Here is a 19,835-nt window from a genome sequence, read left to right as displayed (position 1 = left end):
TCCAAAAACAGAACAAAAGACTTTCATTTTCTGGAAGGTTCTAATCTAGTTAAAGCTGGGCACTTTCCCCCCACAAGAAATACTGGTCGTAAATACCTTTCGTCAATAAAACTCCCCCACAAGGCAAGCTCTTCTACACAGTTAGAAACACAGGGAAGGAAAGAGAACCAGAGAGAAGGGGGGTTTCTTATCCCACATCCTGGGCTGACAAGAGAAACTAAACTTATATGATATTTCATACCATATCGTGACAAGGTTCAATTCAGGTTTTAATTCTACTGTAATCTTCATACTTCTAGGACACACTTATAAGAATCACACTGCAGACTGAAGTCTATGCAGACTTGAGCTATGCAATATAAGTATAACTAAGTGCAGTCAGGTTTGAAGCAGAGAGGAGTGGTCTCTGCTCATCATGGTCAGAGAATTAAGAGTGGACCAGATGCATACAATCAAGCCAGAGTAAACAAGGTCATAAATAACACGGGTGGGGTAAAGCTGGGGTTAGCTGAATGGCATACCATGTGGATGCTAGGTGCAGGGGCGAGTCTACACTATGTTCCAAATTATTATGCAAATTACATTTTTCTCGGATTTTCCTAAATGGTCGGTGCAAATGACAGTCTAATAAAAGTCATCACCTGTTAGATTATACATCGAATTTTATTGAAGAAACCTCCCAATGATAACAGTATAATCTCCAAAATGAATAAAAACTCAAAATGCACTGTTCCAAATTATTAGGCACAGTAGTATTTCTAAACATTTGATATGTTTTAAAGAACTGAAAATGCTCATTTGTGGAATGTGCAGCATTAGGAGGTCACATTCACTGAACAAAAAAGCTAATTAACTCCAAAACATCCTAACAGTCCAAGTTACATGTTAACATAGGAGCCCTTCATTGATGTCACCTTCACAATTCTTGCATCCATTGAACTTGTGAGTTTATGGAGTGTTTCTGCTTGTATTTCTTTGCATGAAGTCAGAATAGCCTCCCAGAGCTGCTGTTTTGATGTGAACTGCCTCCCACCCTCATAGATCTTTTGTTTGATGATACTCCAAAGGTTCTCTATAGGGTTGAGGTCAGGGGAAGATGGTGGCCACACCATGAGTTTATCTCCTTTTATGCCCATAGCAGCCAATTACTCAGAGGTATTCATTGTCATGCATGAAGATGATTTTGTTCCTGAAGGCACGTTTCTGCTTTTTAGACCATGGAAGAAAGTTGTCAGAAACTCTATTTACTTTGCTGAGGTCATTTTCACACTTTCAGAAACCTTAAAGGGCCCTACCAGCTGGTTCCCCATGATTCCAGCCCAAAACATGACTCCTCCACCTCCTTGCTGACGTCGCAGCCTTGTTGGGACATGGTGGCCATCCACCAACCATCCACTACTCCATCCATCTGGACCGTCCAGGGTTGCTCGACACTCATCAGTAAACAAGACTGTTGAAAATTAGTCTTCATGTATGTCTGGGCCCACTGCAACCATTTCTGCTTGTGAACACTGTTTAGGAGTGGCCGAATAGTAGGTTTATGCACCACAGCAAGCCTTTGAAGGATCCTACACTTTGAGGTTCGAGGGACTCCAGAGGCACCAGCAGCTTCAAATAACTATTTGCTGCTTTGTAATGGTATTTTGGCAGCTGCTCTCTTAATCCAATGAATTTGTCTGGCAGAAAACTTCCTCATTATGCCTTTATTTGCATGAACTCTGTCTGTGCTCTGTTTCAGTCACAAATCTCATCAGAGTATGATGATCACTCTTAAGTTTTCGTGAAATATCTAATTTTTTATACCTTGTAAAAGGCATTGCACTATTTAACGCTTTTCAGCAGCAGAGAGATCCTTTTTATTTCCCATATTGCTTGAAAACTGTGACCTGCATAATAATGTGGAACATCATTTTTGAGTAGTTTTCCTTTAATTAGAATCACCTGGAAAACGAATTATCACATGTGTTTAAGATTGATTTCAGTGATTCATTGAGCCCCTGAGACACAATACCATCCACGAGTTTATTTGAAAAACAAAACAATTAAATCTTTATGACACTTAAATACAATTTGCATAATAATTTGGAACACAGTGTATGTGCAAAGCTGGGTGATGTACTATGTGCACTTCATAGACAGACAGCAGGAGAGGAGGAGAGCTGGGTGGATCAACATACCTGTCGGAAGAATAGAGATGCTTGTTAGAGTGCGATGGTGGCAGGTAGCAGGGCACAGTCTGTATACAACTTTCAGGTTTTAATTCTACTGTAATCTTCACACTTCTAGGACACACTTATAGGAATCACACTGCAGACTACTATACTGCTATAATACTGCTCCTATGTACAAGAATATAACTTCAATAATATTGCTCCTATGTACAAGAATATAACTACTATAAGGCCGGAGACACACTGGTGCGAGAGACGGCCGAGTCTCGCTGGTTAAAAGCAAGCTGTGGCACCTGCACTCTGGAGCGGAGCGTGCGGCTCCATAGCAATACATGCAACCGCACGCTCAGCTCCGGAGTGCAGGTGCCACAGCTTGCTTTTAACCAGCGAGACTCGGCCGTCTCTCGCACCAGTGTGTCTCCGGCCTAATACTTTTGATTCAAACATAACACCATCTGTAAAAACGCTGAAGTCGAAAAGAGCATGGCTTCTACAAATGGATAATGATTAGTGTTGAGCATTCCGATACCGCAAGTATCGGGTATCGGCCGATATTTGCTGTATCGGAATTCCGATACCGAGTTCCGATATTTTTGTGATATCGGAAATCGGAATCGGAAGTTCCCAGTGTATGGTTCCCAGGGTCTGGAGGAGAGGAGACTCTCCTTCAGGCCCTGGGATCCATATTCATGTAAAAAATAAAGAATTAAAATAAAAAATATGGATATACTCACCCCTCCGGCGGCCCCTGGACATTACCGATGTAACCGGCAGCCTCCGTTCCTAAGAATGAGGAGTTTAGGACCTGCGATGACGTCGCAGCTAGGGAGCGAGGGATTGGACACCTCCTTACACCAATACATAGAATACCAAAACAAGGATAGTACTTAGCAACATCATATCATTTACACATTACATAAATATATATTTTTTAAATCGTATATGCTAATTATCATGGACTCTAAATGGATCAGTCGCTAATGCATAGGCCAAGAAAAAGAAAAGTGTGGAAACCACAAAATATGACAAAAAAGATCCAAAATTTATTGAAAAAAAAACAACAAAAAACTTTATTAGAACAACACTGAGACAACTCCTTCCCTGACGAAGTAACACTCCGAAACGTGCGTCGGGTAATGTGCTGACCTGGACGTTCACACGTGGCGCTGCTATTTCTGAGGTAAATATTATCACACTATACTCTGCTGCTCTGGGTACGATGGAAGCCGATATGTGTACAGTACTACTGGTCCTAATGGCAATGCCGGGGGGACACTGACCTGAATTATGTTTGATGCAGGCGTTCCAATGAAAAACTTGCTTTATTGAAAGCTAGGGCATGATTGTGGTATCATGGTTATACCCATTAATATTAAAGTGTTCGCCCAGATGTAGGTTTCAGGTACATGTTATAACCTTTGCTTTATCATCTATTGTAACCTCCTAGATTGCAACACCATTTCTAAGCAGAACATACTGCTATATATGTACAATTGATAGTGTGACAAGTACGGGTCATGGCGTTTTTTTGCATGATTGCACTTTTTGCTTGAATTTGCACACATTCCCCATATAGTCTCAGTGTTGTTATAATAAAGTTTTTTCACACCAATACATGCCTGTCCCTAAGCTTGCCTAACGCCCTATGTGGGTCCTTCCCCCCAATGACATTATGTGCTTTGTCCCTGATTGCCACCTCAATTTACCCTGGCTAGTGCACTGGCCTGCAAGGATCCTATCCTCACCACTGCATATGCAAAAACAGGACATACAGAAAAGGAAATTACTCAGGTCAGGGGCTGTTTGTAAGCTCCACAGCAGCAGAGAAAACGGCACCAGGAATCAGAACTCCCACAGCAACAACACCACCATCACAGGGGAGTTCCACACCCCTAGCTGGTCTGCATAGAACTCTATAACCGACGATCAGCTGATGGGTCATGTAACTATTTAAGGGAAGGTGGAGTGGTTACCAACCATCATCAGTTGACCAACCTAAAAAAACAGCCAGCAAGAGACAGACATTAACTCTTGCTGAACCAAAAGGATAAACAACATTTAAATTTGAGCAGAACCAAAGCTGCCACGAATACCATAATGACTGGTGACAAACTGAAAGACTCTTGTCTGGCTACATAAAGCATTTACAAGCTGTGATATTTTCATAAGGGAGTTGGTACTAACCATGCAGGGTGTAAAAACATTTACATTGGCCCATTTTCCTTCTTGTAATTTTTTAAATGTAAAAGATGAAAATATATGTAACAGGCTGGGTGGTGGAATCACTGTGCTGAGGCCCAAATAAAGTGTGGAGGGGCGTAACTAGGTGCATCACCAAATCAGATGCTAATTATAATAATAATAATACTAATAATCTTTATGTATATAGCGTTAACATATTCCACAGCGCTTTACACTTTAACAGTTCATACACAAGTCATAAGTAACAACGTTAACAATAATACAATAATTAAAGCAAAATAAGACGACCCTGCTAGTGAGAGCTAACGATCTACAATGAGGTGGGGGGGAGACAAAGTACAGGAGCTTACTTACAATGATGGTCCAGCCATCTTGAGGAAGTGGGGGATAGATAAAGGCTGCATGAGGAAGTCAGCATCCAGTACTTGTGGTGCTATTGGGTGCGGTGGAGTTTTATAGAGGATTATTCTCAGATAGTGAATGGGCTACACACAAACCATTCGATTAGGGAACATGATTTTAGGGAGTGCCTAAAACTATGCAAATTGTGGATGGTCCTAATATCTTGGGGTAGAGCATTCCAGAGGATTGGCGCAGCACGGGAGAAGTCTTGGAGTCGGGAGTGGGAGGTACGGATTAGTGCAGAGGCTAATTGAACGTCACTTGCAGAGCGCAGAGGTCGGTTAGGCCGATAGACAGAAATGAGGGAGGAGATGTAAGGGGGTGTCACACTGTGAAGAGCTTTGTGGGTGAGAACAAGTACTTTGAATTGGATCCTGTAATGAATGGGCAGCCAGTGTAACGACTGGCGAAGAGCGGACGCGTTTGAGTAACGATTAGCTAGATGGACAACCCTGGCTGCTGCATTAAGGATAGACTGGAGAGGGGAAAGTCGAGTAAGGGAGAGGCCAATTAATAGAGAGTTGCAGTAGTCCAGGCGGGAGTGAATCAGGGCGACAGTGAGAGTTTTTGTTGATTCCATGGTGAGAAAAGGGCGGAATCTAGAGATGTTCTTTAGGTGTAAGCGGCACAAGCAGGCAAGAGATTGTATATGGGATGTGAAGGAGAGATCGGAGTCAAAGGTAACACCCAGACAGCGTGCCTACTGCCGGGGTGTTATTATGGTGCCACCCACGGAGAGGGAAATGACAGATTTAGGGAGGCTAGTAGACGGCGGGAGCAGAAGAAGTTCAGTTTTGGAGAGGTTGAGTTTCAGACATGATGTTGGAGACTGCAGACAGACAGTCAGTGGCGTTCTGTAGTACAGCGGGGGTAAGGTCAGGGGATGACGTGTATAGTTGTGTGTCATCAGCATAAAGATGGTACTGAAAGCTAAATCTTCTGATGGTCTGTCCAATTGGGGCTGTGTAGAGGGAGAAGAGAAGTGGGCCAAGGACTGGGCCCTGAGGTACCCCGACAGTGAGAAGAAGAGGAGATGAAGTGGACCCAGAGAACAGAACACTGAAGGAGCTGTCAGAAAGATAGGAGGAGAACCAGGAGTGGGCAGTGTCCTTAATGCCTAGTGACTGGAGCCTAGAGAGTAGGAGAGGGTGGTCAACAGTGTCGAAAGCTGCAGAAAGGTCGAGAAGAATGAGCAGAGAGTGGTCACCATTATATTTTGCTGTCAGAACTTCATTGGTCACTTTGATGAGTGCAGTTTCTGTCGAATGTAGGGGGCGGAAGCTGGACTGTGATGGATTTAGGAGGGAGTGAGTGGAGAGGTAACGGGTAAGGCCGGAGTAGACCAGGCGCTCTAAGAGTTTAGAGATAAAGGGGAGATTGGAGACCGGTCTGTAGTTATTTTTGCAGGCTGGGTCAAGTTTTTTTTAATAATGGAGTAATGATAGAGTGTCAGATACACGGCGCTATACAATACTGCGATTCGAGGAGAGACTGAGAAGGTGGGACCAGGTGCTACCAAAGGACTGACATTGTGTAGATGGCAGCTAACCCCTATAGGAAGCAGGAACGACCCTAAGGAAGGAACAGTAGATGCCAGTAGGAACACAGGAACCACAGATACAGACGGGGAATAAGTTGCAACACAGATGAGCACTGGCAGGTGCGGGCTGGACTAGCTGATGTATAGATGCCAAAGGTACTAATTCCTGGTTTAAAAATAACAGTATCACGGCGCGTTATTGGCAGGAAACTCGCCTGACCTTAACCCCATAGAGAATCTATGGGATATTGTCAATAGGAAGATGAGAGACACCAGACCCAACAATGCAGACGAGCTGAAGGCTGCTATCAAAGCAACCTGGGCTTCCATAACCCCTCAGCAGTGCCACAGGCTGATCGCCTCCATGCCACGACGCATTGATGCAGTAATTGATGCAGAAGGAGCCCGTCCAAGTATTGAGTGCATTTACGTACATTTCAGTAGGGAACATTTCGTATTCTAAAATCATTTTTCAAGCTGGTGTTATAAAGTATTCTAATTTACTGAGATAATGACTTTGGGGTTTTCATTGGCTGTAAGCCATAATCATCAACATTAACAGAAATAAACACGTGTGTGTAATGACTGTATAGAATATATGAGATTCACTTTCTGTATTGAAGAACTGAAATAAATTCACTTTTTTATGATATTCTAATTTTGTGAGATGCACCCGTATATACAGCTGGTATAACCTGGGCATCTTCTATATATACAGTATGTACAGCTGGCATTCTTCCTGTAAATGTTTGTATGTATGCCCTCTCTCCTCTCTCGGGATATTGGATTATTAGTGCATATAAGGAGCAGGATATATTGTTCTTGCACACAGTGTATACCGCAATGTTTGACAAGTATCTTTTAATAATAAATCTTCACTGATTTTGCATATATTACCAGAAAATTGCGCTAATTTGTCTTTCGCCATGTCAGCTTCTCCGCTTTTCCCGTCATTACGGCAGCTGAGATCCGTGGCCGAGCTTCTCGGAATAATGCATATTAAGTTGTAGCTATTGAAAGGCAGAGCGGCGAGGTCCTGGCCTCATATATAATATATGTACATCGGCGCTGACGGGGGATGGAACTATTAAGAGATTAACTGTGTAGAATGGACGTGTCATTTAGGACAACGCGTATTATTAAACAAGCAGCAAGAATCAATATAACTTTACAATGTATCCTTATCTGGAGCAGAGGGGAGACGGGAAGCTGCTGTGTCACCTAGCACTGCAGAGGCATGACAACTGCCTGCTGGGGAGTAACTCGTCACCAGCATGTGTGGTCCCAGGTCACTGCGGCACAGCCTTATTACACCTGGCGCCATCCTCGCTATGGATTACTTTATTGCCACGAGCCTCCAGCAGATTATGTATTCTCATAGAATGGAAATGTATCCAAACATTTTACACTATAATCGTTAGAATCCATGGAGAGTTTTTCCTCTAGTCACTACAAGAGCTGCTGCGTATTCATAAACAGACACTATGATGGAGATTTACCCTTAGTTCAGGTGATTTAGCTAAAAGTTTAAAGAATTGTGTTTGCAAAGTTTTTCCTTTTTCTTTTCAGCAGCACTTCATACCCAAACTCCTCCTTGCTGTTACTTTCACAAGTAAAAACAAACGGCAGCTTTGGTTCTCATCATATAATTTGTTAATTTTAAAAAATAGAACAGAATTAGAAACTTTACAGAGATAAGCCCAAATATCTACAGCACTCTTGTCTTTCAATATTCTTTTTATTTGGGGGGATTTTTTAACAATTTATGGGAAGGGGATTATAGCTATAGACATTAAGGTGAGTAATAAAACATAACATAGTGTTCTATTAAACAAGTAAGAAGATATATTCAAAGAATAATCAACAGAGGAAAAAAAGGTTAATGCAAGAGGAAAAGAATGTGGAAGGAAAAGTTAGGAAAGGACGAGGGGAAGGGGAAGGAAAGAAAAGGGCATAGGAGAAGGTTGGATCAGATAAATGTGGAGAGTGTGGACAGGGGAAAAGATCATCCTTATTGAAACAATATTTAGAATAAAACAGTTTCCAATTTGCTTCATTAAATATGTAATTGTTCTTGTACTTCTTGGCAAATAATAAAGCTTTTAACGTAAACGGGGGGCATTTCGACTTGAGGAAAGAAATAGGTTCCAAGATGACCATGTGGAATAGAATTTTTTTTAAAGAATTGTTTCTTAGAGCATAAGAATGTTCAAAAGAATTATGGTAGACATTCTTTTCATTATTTCTGAAATGGAGGGAACATCTATTGATTTCCACTGAGATGCTATAATAGATGAATTGCGAGATATTTAACCCCTTCACCCCCAAGGGTGGTTTGCACGTTAATGACCGGGCCAATTTTTACAATTCTGACCACTGTCCCTTTATCAGGTTATAACTCTGGAACGCTTCAATGGATCCCGGTGATTCTGACACTGTTTTCTCAAGACATATTGTACTTCATGATAGTCATAACATTTCTTTGATATTACCTGCGTTTATTTGTGAAAAAAAACAGAAATTTGGCGAAAATTTTGAAAATTTTGCAATTTTCCAACTTTGAATTTTTATGCAATTAAATCACAGAGATATGTCACACAAAATACTTACTAAGTAACATTTCCCACATGTCTACTTTACATCAGCACAATTTTGAAACCAAAATGTTTTTTGTTAGGGAGTTATAAGGGTTAAAATTTGACCAGCAATTTCTTATTTTTACAACACCATTTTTTTTTAGGGACCACATAACATTTGAAATCATTTTGAGGGGTCTATATGATAGAAAATACCCTAGTGTGACACCATTCTAAAAACCCCTCAAGGTGCTCAAAACCACATTCAAGAAGTTGTTGTCAGGTGTTTCACAGGAATTTTTGGAATGTTTAAATAAAAATGAACATTTAACTTTTTTTCACAAAAAAATTTACTTCAGCTCTAATTTGTTTTATTTTACCAAGGGTAACAGGAGAAAATGGACAAAAGATGTTATCCAATTTGTCCTGAGTACGCCGATACCCCATATGTGGGGGTAAACCACTGTTTAAGCGCATGACAGAGCTCGGAAGCGAAGGAGCGCCATTTGACTTTTCAATGCAAAATTGACTGGAATTGAGAAGGGACGCCATGTTGCGTTTGGAGAGCCCCTGATGTGCCTAAACATTGAAACCCCCCACAAGTGACACCATTTTGGAAAGTAGACCCCCTAAGGAACTTATCTAGAGGTGTGGTGAGCACTTTGACCCACCAAGTGCTTCACAGAAGTTTATAATGCAGAACCGTAAAAATAAAAAATCATATTTTTTCACAAAAATTATCTTTTCGCCCCAATTTTTTATTTTCCCAAGGGTAAGAGAAGAAATTGGACCCCAAAAGTTGTTGTACAATTTGTCCTGAGTATGTTGATACCCCATATGTGGGGGTAAACCACTGTTTGGGCGCATGGGAGAGCTCGGAAGGGAAGGAGCGCCGTTTGACTTTTCAATGCAAAATTGACAGGAATTGAGATGGGACGCCATGTTGCATTTGGAGAGCCACTGATGTGCCTAAACATTAAAACCCCCCACAAGTGACACCATTTTGGAAAGTATACCCCCTAAGGAACTTATATAGAGGTGTGGTGAGCACTTTGACCCACCAAGTGCTTCACAGAAGTTTATAATGCAGAGCCGTAAAAATAAAACAAAAATTTTTTCCCACAAAAATTATTTTTTAGCCCCCAGTTTTGTATTTTCCCGAGGGTTACAGGAGAAATTGGACCCCAAAAGTTGTTGTCCAATTTGTCCTGAGTACGCTGATACCCCATATGTGGGGGGAACCACCGTTTGGGCGCATGGGAGGGCTCGGAAGGGAAGGAGCGCCATATGGAATGCAGACTTAGATGGAATGGTCTGCAGGCGTCACATTGCGTTTGCAGAGCCCCTAATGTACCTAAACAGCAGAAACCCCCCACAAGTGACACCATTTTGGAAATTAGACCCCCTAAGGAACTCATCTAGATGTGTTGTGAGAACTTTGAACCCCCAAGTGTTTCACTACAGTTTATAACGCAGAGCCGTGCAAATAAAAAATATTTTTTTTCCACAAAAATTATTTTTTAGCCCCCAGTTTTGTATTTTCCCAAGGGTAACAGGAGAAATTGGACCCCAAAAGTTGTTCTGCAATGTGTCCTGAGTACGCTGATACCCCATATGTTGGGGTAAAACCCTGTTTGGGCGCACGGGAGAGCTCGGAAGGGAAGGAGCACTGTTTTACTTTTTCAACGCAGAATTGGCTGGAATTGAGATCGGACGCCATGTCGCGTTTGGAGAGCCACTGATGTGCCTAAACAGTGGAAACCCCCCAATTATAACTGAAACCCTAATCCAAACACACCCCTAATCCCAACGGTAACCCTAACCACACCTCTAACCCAGACATACCCCTAACCCTAATCCCAACCCTATTGCCAACCGTAAATGTAATCCAAACCCTAACCCTAACTTTAGCCCCAACCCTAACTGTAGCCTTAACCCTAGCCCCAATCCTAGCCCTAACCTTAACCCTAGCCCTAACCCTAACCCTAGCCCTAACCCTAGCCCTAACCCTAACCCTAACCCTAGCCCTAACCCTAGCCCTCACCCTAGCCCTAACCCTAACCCTAGCCCTAACCCTAACCCTAGCCCTAACCTTAACCCTAATGGGAAAATGGAAATAAATACATTTTTTAAATTTTTTATTTTTTCCCTAACTAAGGGGGTGATGAAGGGGGGTTTGATTTACTTTTATAGCGGGTTATTTAGCGGATTTTTATGATTGGCAGCCGTCACACACTGAAAGGCGCTTTTTATTGCAAAAAATATTTTTTGCGTTACCACATTTTGAGAGCTATAATTTTTCCATATTTGAGTCCACAGAGTCATCTGAGGTCTTGATTTTTGTGGGACGAGTTGGCGTTTTTATTGGTAACATGTTCGGGCACAGGAGATTTTTTGATGGCTTTTTATTCCGATTTTTGTGAGGCAGAATGACCAAAAACCAGCTATTCATGAATTTCTTTTGGGGGAGGCGTTTATACCGTTCCGCGTTCGATAAAATTGATTAAGCAGTTTTATTCTTCGGGTCAGTACGATTACAGCGATATCTCATTTATATCATTTTTTTATGTTTTGGCACTTTTATACGATAAAAACTATTTTATAGAAAAAATAATTATTTTTGCATCGCTTTATTTTGAGGACTATAACTTTTTTATTTTTTCACTGATGATGCTGTATGGCAGCTCGTTTTTTGCGGGACAAGATTATGTTTTCAGCGGTACCATGGTTATTTATATCCGTTTTTTTGATCGTGTGTTATTCCACTTTTTGTTTGGCGGTATGAGAATAAAGCGTTGTTTTTTGCCTCGTTTTTTTTTTTTTTTACAGTGTTCACTGGAGGGGTTAACTAGTGATATAGTTTTATAGGTGGGGTCTTTACGGACGCATCGATACTAAATATGTGTACTTTTATTGTTTGATTTTTTTTTATTTAGATAAAGAAATGTTTTTATGGGAATAATATATATATTTTTTTTCTTTATTTAGGATTTTTTTTTTCTATTTTTTTTACACATGTGGAAATTTTTTTTTTTACTTTTTTACTTTGTCCCGGGGGGGACATCACAGATCGCTGATCTGACAGTTTGCACAGCACTCTGTCAGATCACCGATCTGAGTTCCAGTGCTGCAGGCTTACCAAGCGCCTGCTATGAGCAGGCACTCGGTAAGCCACCTCCCTCCCTGCAGGACCCGGATGCCTCGGCCATTTTGGATCCGGGCCTGCTGCAGGGAGGAGAGGTAAGAGACCCTCGCAGCAATGCGATCACATCGCGTTGCTCCGGGGGTCTCAGGGAAGCCGGCAGGGAGACCCTCCCTGCACGATGCTTCCCTGTACCGCCGGTACACCGAGATCATGTTTGTTCGCAGTGTGCCGGGGGTTAATGTGCCGGGGGCAGTCCGTGACCGCTCCTGGCACATAGTGCCGGATGTCAGCTGCGATAAGCAGCTGACACCCGGCCGCGATCGACCACGCTCCCCCCGTGAGCGCGGCCGATCGCGCTGGACGTACTATCCCGTCCTTGGGAATTAGGGCCCACCCCACATGGACGGAATAGTACATCCAATGGCAGAAAGGGGTTAATATTGGGGGGGAAGTCGATTTGAATCAAGCAAGAACAGAACCAGTTGAGGAAACAATTCAACTACAGAGTTGTTAATATTGCTCAATAAGTTAGCTACTTCTTTCCACAGGTTGATCATATTAGGACATGACCAGAAAACATGCAATGTGTTAGCTTTTTGAGTACAGTTCCTCCAGCATAAGTCTGATCCATCGTCAAAAATCTGCTTTAATCTGACAGGTGTATAGAACCAACGAGATAAGATTTTAAAATAATTCTCATGAATATTAGCATTTACATTACATTTTCCCCGGAGCATGAGCATATCATTAACTGAAAATTGAAAATAAAGATTAAACAGCAACCACAAGACAGATTCCATCATCAGGTATCATTGTAATCAGTATAACGGCGCCGACCTGACACTGTCTGTAGTTACTGAGCACAATCCTGCTGACAGGTTCCCTTTAAGAGCCCAGTTGGCGGTGCTACACAGGGACTGACAGCCTTTATACATAAGTATGGCTGTCAGTCAGTGAGTCGGACCACCCACTGGACTTTTATCCCAGAGGCAGCAGTGAGTTACATGGGTAAATGACAAGGTATAATTAATCAACCTTTCCTCATAGACCCTCTGCTCTATAATATGGGGCATGCAGACAGGACGCCATGTTTTACATCACCGGTCCTTTTAAATAGGTTAAAAACTAGAACAAAACGAGAAATATACTTGGTTGTTCTTTGTGGAGCCCTCTAGTGGTGGGATATATGATCATTTCTAGTCTGCTGATCCTGGACGTCAGTCACTTGCAGACGGTGATATTATGTCACGTGCGCCTCCATTTATCCTGCATGAGTTGATCTATTATTTTAGAGAACGCTTTCTGGGCACATTGCAAATCTCTTCAGCACTTTGAGAAAATTCCTGAACTGTGAAGTCGATCTTGGTCCCAATACAAGTGCTACTTTTACATTTCTCCCAGACGGCTGTAGACATTAATCTTCATCAGTTGTCTGCGCAGCGGGAGTGAATACGTTTCTATTAATAATTCTGCACTGCTCACATCTGATTAGCAGCGCAAAATCCTAGAACACGAGTGAGATCCGGGATTTGTATCTCCCTCCTCACAATTATTCTGTGCGTCTACATTTGTCTGCATCGGGTCAGTGACCCCCAAAATATGGTCAAAAAGGCAGATGCCCCATGAAGACGTAGCAGCCCTATCTGGGTACTACGCATGTGTCCTTCCCTGGGGGCAAGGCAAGTATTCTGTGCCCCCCTAGCCCGTGTGCTGCCAGACTCCATCAGTCACTTTCTTCAGTCGTTAGTTACACATGATGCAACTATACTCTGCTCTTTGACTATCTAGTTGTGTCCAGCTTTCTGCTAAAGCCCAACATAAATTAAAAAATAAAAGATTAATGTTTTACTTTTTCAATTACATTTTTGTGTTTTTATGTAACTACTGTACTAACATTGCCCTTTATAAACCTAAGTAACTCTAACCCTATCCATAACATTAGCTGTATCTGTAACCCTATCACTTTCCCTATCTCTAGCCATAGTAGTCATAATCTTAGTCCTATCTCTCACCTTATCTCTAACCTTAGTCCTGTCTCTAACCCTATCTCTAACCTTAGTCCTATCTCTAACCCTATCTCTAACCTTAGTCCTATCTGTAACCCTATCTCTGACCTTAGTCCTATCTCTAACCCTATCTCTTACCTTAGTCCTATCTCTAACCCTATCTCTAACCTTAGTCCTATCTCTAACCCTATCTCTAACCTTAGTCCTATCTCTAACCCTATCTCTAACCTTAGTCCTATCTGTAACCCTATCTCTAACCTTAGTCCTATCTCTATCCCTATCTCTAACCATAGTCCTATCTCTAACCCTATCTCTGACCTTAGTCCTATCTCTAACCCTATCTCTTACCTTAGTCCTATCTCTAACCCTATCTCTAACCTTAGTCCTATCTGTAACCCTATCTCTAACCTTAGTCCTATCTCTATCCCTATCTCTAACCATAGTCCTATCTCTAACCCTATCTCTGACCTTAGTCCTATCTCTAACCCTATCTCTTACCTTAGTCCTATCTCTAACCCTATCTCTAACCTTAGTCCTGTCTCTAACCCTATCTATAACCTTAAGGTACCTTCACATTAAGCGACACTGCAGCGATAGCGACAACGGCGCAGGGCCGCGCTTAGTAACCCGATGTTTACCCTGGTTACCAGCGTAAAATGTGAAAAAAACAAACACTACATACTTACATTCGCGTCCCCCGGCGTCCGCTTCCTGCACTGACTGAGCGCCGGGCCTAACAGCAGAGCGGTGACGTCACCGCTGTGCTGTACTTTCACTTTCACTTTACGGCGCTCAGTCAGTGTGGGAAGCGGACGCCGGGGGATGCGAAGGTGAGTATGTACTGTTTGTTTTTTTTTCATTTTACACTGGTAACCAGGGTAAACATCGGGTTACTAAGCGCGGCCCTGCACTTAGTAACCCGATGTTTACCCTGGTTACCAGTGTAAAACATCGCTGGTATCGTTGCTTTTGGTGTCAAACACAACGATACACGCCGGTCTGACGACCAAATAAAGTTCTGAACTTTGTTCAACGACCAGCGATATCACAGCAGGATCCTGATCGCTGCTGCGTGTCAAACTAAACGATATCACTAGCCAGGACGCTGCAACGTCACGGATCGCTAGCGATATCGTTTAGTGTGAAGGTACCTTTACTCCTATCTCTAACCCTATCACTAACCTTAGTCCTATCTGTAACCCTATCTCTAACCTTAGTCCTATCTCTATCCCTATCTCTAACCATAGTCCTATCTCTAACCCTATCTCTGACCTTAGTCCTATCTCTAACCCTATCTCTAACCTTAGTCCTATCTCTAACCCTATCTCTAACCTTAGTCCTATCTCTAACCCTATCTCTAACCTTAGTCCTATCTCTAACCTTAGTCCTATCTCTTACCCTATCTCTTACCTTAGTCCTATCTCTAACCATACAAACGCACATCAGACCGTTATATGGTTCTGACGTAATAATGCAATTTAATTTGCAAATAAAAGGACCAAACACTGCTAAATAATACTGCTCAGCACGACAAGTACAGTTGAAACCAGAAGTTTCCATCCACTATATATAAAGACACATCTGCAGGTTTTTCTCAATATCTGACATGAAATCAGAATAAACCTTTCCTGATTTAGGTAAATTAGGATTACCACAATTATTAATATTTGCCAAATGCCAGAATAATGAGAGGGGTAGAATGTTTTAAGGCATTTTTATTACTTGAGTGTGTTTCACAGTGGGGATGGTGTTCTTAGGCTTCCAAGCTTCTCCCTTTTTTCTCCAAATGTAACGATGATCATTATGCCCAAAATGTTACATTTTTAGTTTCATCAGACCACAGGGCATGTCTCCAAAAATTGAGGTGTTTGTTCCTGTGTGTATTAGTAAACATTAATGTGATATTTTTATGTTTCTTTAGGAGTAATGGCTTCTTCCTGGCATAGTGGACTTTCAGCCCATGTTGGTACAGTACTCATTTCACTGTGGATATTGACACAATCTTACCAGCTTCCGCCATCTTCTTCACAAGGTCTTTTGCTTTTGTCCTTGGGTTGATATGCACATGTAGGACCAAAGTACGTTCATCTCTGGGACACAGAACCCATCTCCTTCCCGAGCGGTATGATGGCAGGACATTCCCATCTTATTTGTACTTGCGTATAATTGTTTGTACAGATGAACGAGGCACCTTCAGGTATCTTGAAATTGTACCCAAGGATGAGCCAGACTGGTGCAATTCTACCATTCTCTTCCTGATATCTTGGCTGATTTCTTGAGACTTTCCCATGATGCTACACAAAGAAGCAGTGTGTTTCAGGTTTGCATTAAAATACACCCACAAATGTGTCTCTAATTAACTCAGATGTTGCCAAAAAGCCTCAGAAGCTTCCAAACACATGACATCATATGGGCAGTCCAGAATTGTTTAAGGCATATTAGTGTATGGTAAACTTTTGACTTTGCAGAAAGTAATAAAAATACTCTCTCTCTCTCATTATTCTGGCATTTGGTAAATATTAATAATTATGGTAATACTAATTGACCTAAAACGGGAAAGGTTTATTCTGATTTCATGTCAGATATTGAGGAAAACCTGCAGATGTGTCATTTATATAGTGGATGGAAACTTCTGGCTTTAACTGTATCTTGTAGAATGATAATATTGAGACGGTCTCATATTTATAGAGGAAAGGGTTAAGTGTGAGTTATAGAAATACGGCCCCATAGCTAAAGAACAAAAATGAGAACGCAATGGGGGACATCTCTGCTAAATGAAATACAGAAACACAAACTGTCATATTTTATATCTAAAAAGAGGTATTATCTTGACAACTCCTCGGGTGACTGAAATACACGAATGTGTGAAGTATATCTGAGGATATTAACAGAACTGGAAATTATTACAAAGTTGCACGCAAGGACGAAAATCAAGCCCAAAGAAAATCCCAGCAGGTGAAAGATCAAAAATATAGTGAGGCCCGTGGACAACATAGAGCAGCAGGTCGGACAGAGGAGAGCTGGTGAGGTTCAGCACATTTTAGGTTTACTTTACCTGATATATCATGAAATGGCCATGAGATGGTCTGTAATTATAAAAACAAGGTGTAAAATTCACTATATATTGTGAGCATAAAAAAACAAGAACATTGATCAGAATCACGAACTCTCGTGGGTCCAAAATGAAACTGTTATATTCTTGTACATAGGAGCAGTATTATAGTAGTTATATTCTTGTACATAGGGGCAGTATTATAGTAGTTATATTCTTGTACATAGGGGCAGTATTATAGCAGTTATATTCTTGTACATAGGGGCAGTATTATAGTAGTTATATTCTTGTACATAGGGGCAGTATTATAGTAGTTATATTCTTGTACATAGGGGCAGTATTATAGTAGTTATATTCTTGTACATAGGGGCAGTATTATAGTAGTTATATTCTTGTACATAGGGGCAGTATTATAATAGTTATATTCTTGTACATAGGGGCAGTATTATAGTAGCTATATTCTTGTACATAGGGGCAGTATTATAGTAGTTATATTCTTGTACATAGGAGCAGTATTATAGTAGTTATATTCTTGTACATAGGGGCAGTATTACAGTAGTTATATTCTTGTACATAGGAGCAGTATTATAGTAGTTATATTCTTGTACATAGGAGCAGTATTATAGTAGTTATATTCTTGTACATAGGAGCAGTATTATAGTACCGTATTTTCCGGCGTACAAGACGACTTTTTAACCCCTGAAAATCTTCTTAAAAGTCGGGGGTCGTCTTGTACGCCGGGAATCGCCTTGTACGCCGGGTGTATATGGTGGGTGGGGGGGGGGAGTGATCCTGATGACGACGAGGGGGCGTCTCACAGAAAAGTGAGTATCCCCCATTACCTTATCATAGCGCTGCAGCGTGGGGTCTCTGTGCTGGGAGCGGCGGCGGCTGCTGTGCTGTGGCGGCTCCTCTTCTGCAGTGTGGGGCCTCTGGTGCTGTGGGGCGGTGGCGGCGGCGGCGTATCTTCATGCAGTCGGGGCTCCTCCGGCATCTCAGCCTGGAAGCCCCGCCGGCAACTCCATCGGTACAATGCGCTGGCCTCCGGGAAAATGGCCGCTGCTTAGATTCAGATCTCGTTGAGATCTGAATCTGAGCATGCGCAGCCCCCAGCGGCCGGGCCACCGCATCGCACCTATTGAGCTGCCTCCGGGAAAATGGCCACTGCTCAGATTCAGATCTCGTCTCCCGAGATCTCGGGACGAGATCTGAATCTGAGCAGCGGCCATTTTCCCGGAGGCCACCTGACCGCATTGTACCCATGGAGTTGCCGGCGGGGCTTCCAGTCTTTGAGATGCCGGAGGAGCCCCGACTGTATGAAGATACGCCGCCGCCACCGCCCCACAGCACCAGAGGCCCCACACGGCAGAAGAGGAGCCGCCACAGCACAGCACAGCAGCCGCCGCTCCCAGCACAGAGACCCCACGCTGCAGCGCTATGATAAGGTAATGGGGGATACTCACTTTCCTGTGAGACGCCCCCTCGTCCTCATCAGGATCACTCCCCCCCCCCCAAAAGGCACATATTCACCGGCCCTATAAGACGACATAGGGTGTATAAGAAGACCCCCGACTTTTAAGAAGATTTTATTTTTTAACTGGTAAAGTTGGGGGGTCGTCTTATACGCCCAGTCGTCTTATACGCCGGAAAATACGGTAGTTATATTCTTGTACATAGGGGCAGTATTATAGTAGCTATATTCTTGTACATAGGGGCAGTATTATAGTAGTTATATTCTTGTACATAGGAGCAGTATTATAGTAGTTATAGTCTTGTATATAGGGGCAGTATTATAGTAGTTATATTCTTGTACATAGGAGCAGTATTATAGTAGTTATATTCTTGTACATAGGGGCAGTATTATAGTAGTTATACTCTTGTACATAGGAGCAGTATTATAGTAGTTATATTCTTGTACATAGGAGCAGTATTATAGTAGTTATATTCTTGTACATAGGGGCAGTATTATAGCAGTTATATTCTTGTACATAGGGGCAGTATTATAGTAGTTATATTCTTGTACATAGGGGCAGTATTATAGCAGTTATATTCTTACACATAGGGGCAGTATTATAGTAGTTATATTCTTGTACATAGGGGCAGTATTATAGTAGTTATATTCTTGTACATAGGAGCAGTATTATAGTAGTTATAGTCTTGTATATAGGAGCAGTATTATAGTAGTTATATTCTTGTACATAGGGGCAGTATTATAGTAGTTATATTCTTGTACATAGGAGCAGTATTATAGTAGTTATATTCTTGTACATAGGGGCAGTATTATAGCAGTTATATTCTTACACATAGGGGCAGTATTATAGTAGTTATATTATTGTACATAGGGGCAGTATTATAGTAGTTATATTCTTGTACATAGGAGCCAGGGCCGGACTGGGACTAAAATTCAGCCCTGGCATTTGAAGTTACACAGGCCCACTTGTCACATGGTGACTGTATAATATCTTTGTACACTTGTAGGCAGGGCCGGTTTTAGGCAAAGTGGGGCCCTAGGCAAAGTTTAAAATGGGTCCCCAAATGCTAACATATTGCACATCACACAGAAGCCTTTCTGTTGTATTTACGTGCGCTGAGTTCAGGCCGCTAAACGAGTTTGATCGACAATACTGAAGTTGTTCAACGCTTGTTTCCCGGCCTCTTTCCACCAGCTGAGGAATAATGATGAGACAGAACGATCACTAATAGATCACCATACAGTATCATATTTTCAGCAGCACATCTAC

This window comes from Ranitomeya variabilis, chromosome 4 (genome assembly GCF_051348905.1).
Source record: "Ranitomeya variabilis isolate aRanVar5 chromosome 4, aRanVar5.hap1, whole genome shotgun sequence".
In the NCBI taxonomy this organism is placed as follows: Eukaryota; Metazoa; Chordata; class Amphibia; order Anura; family Dendrobatidae; genus Ranitomeya; species Ranitomeya variabilis.
Note: the sequence above shows the minus strand (reverse complement) of the source record.